The sequence below is a fragment of the Rhea americana genome, unplaced genomic scaffold (assembly GCF_003343005.1).
Source record: "Rhea americana isolate MKP2758 unplaced genomic scaffold, rheAme1 scaffold_16, whole genome shotgun sequence".
In the NCBI taxonomy this organism is placed as follows: Eukaryota; Metazoa; Chordata; class Aves; order Rheiformes; family Rheidae; genus Rhea; species Rhea americana.
This window is the reverse complement of record NW_028185705.1, coordinates 1-1,232: the sequence shown is the minus strand read 5'-3', so window position 1 is coordinate 1,232 and position 1,232 is coordinate 1.

Sequence of the window (1,232 nt, the reverse complement as noted above, 5' to 3'; positions counted from 1 at the left end):
GGCGGCCGCTGCGCGAGCGGGCCCGCGGCCCGCACAAAGCCGCGCTGCTCTCCCGGCTGCTATTTCCACAGGTATTTCCACGCCGCTGAGCTCCAGAGCGCGCTGCAGGAGCCCGGGGACGGAGGCGAAGGGGCAAGCGGCCGGGGAGAGGCAGCGCACAGCCCTGCAGCCCTGCAGCCCCGCAGCCCCGCAGCCGCGTGCCAGCCCCGGCGGGGCCGCCTGAAACCCCCGCTGCCCGCGGCCGCAGCCCCCGCGCCGCCCCGTCGCTTGCTTTTTCCTGTACAGGTTGAACGGGCGACATGAAAGATTAAATCTCAGTAGGCAGCAGTTTGCAGCCTCATCTGTCCTCAACGCCTGTACACGGTGCCCTGGGACCAGCAACGTCCCTGCGCGCGTTCAGCGCTTGGCTGGAACAAATCCGTCTCCCGCAGACGCACCCTAAAAACGCTCCCCGTTGCTGTKGGTTCGCTCGAGGCAGCTTCGGCTTTTTTCTCTGTTTATTTTTTGACACCAGTGTGCCTAACGCTTGCAAGCCAAGGAGGGCGAGCGTGTGATAGTTGCAAGGGTCTGCGCACCTTCCCAAGCCGTCCCCAAGCGCGACGTTCGCCAAGGAGCCTCGGCCCTCGGGAGCGCCGGCAGCGCCGCGGTCGTGGCGTCCTCCCGCGGCACCGGCCCCCCGCTGCCCTGCTCGGCAGCAGCGGGGGCTTTGCTTGGCTTTTAGCCGCCAGAAAAGGCGCCGCGGAGGGCTTGGAGCGCGCTAGAGTTTACCGGGCTGCTGGGCACGGTGTTGAAAGGGAAAAAGCCGGAGAAGCGGCACGGGCTTCCCGCTGGGCACGACGAGCGGCCGCAGGCGGGGAGCCGTCGGGGTTCTGTGGCGTATGGCAATCGAGCCCAGGAAACGGTCCCATGATCTTACGCTGAAAGAATCTGGGAATTATGCAAGGATTTTCCTAAAAATGCCGTTGTCGGAGGAATGAGGGTTTGCATTCTTGCTCGGGACACGCTCTGAAGCGCCAGCAGCTCTGCGAAGCTGCGCAGCCAGGACTCGACCGGCGCTGCGGCAGGAGGAATGTGTTTCACCCCGAGTAGCTGCTCCGAAGGGTTTCTGATCGACCGAAAGCGTGGTTCAGAGAGGCCGCGGCCGAAGCGGGCTCTCGTCTGCGCCRTGCCTTCCAAGGAGGGAGCGAAGGCCGGGCGCAGCGGCGCGTGCAGTGCCGGCGGCCCGGCGTGCC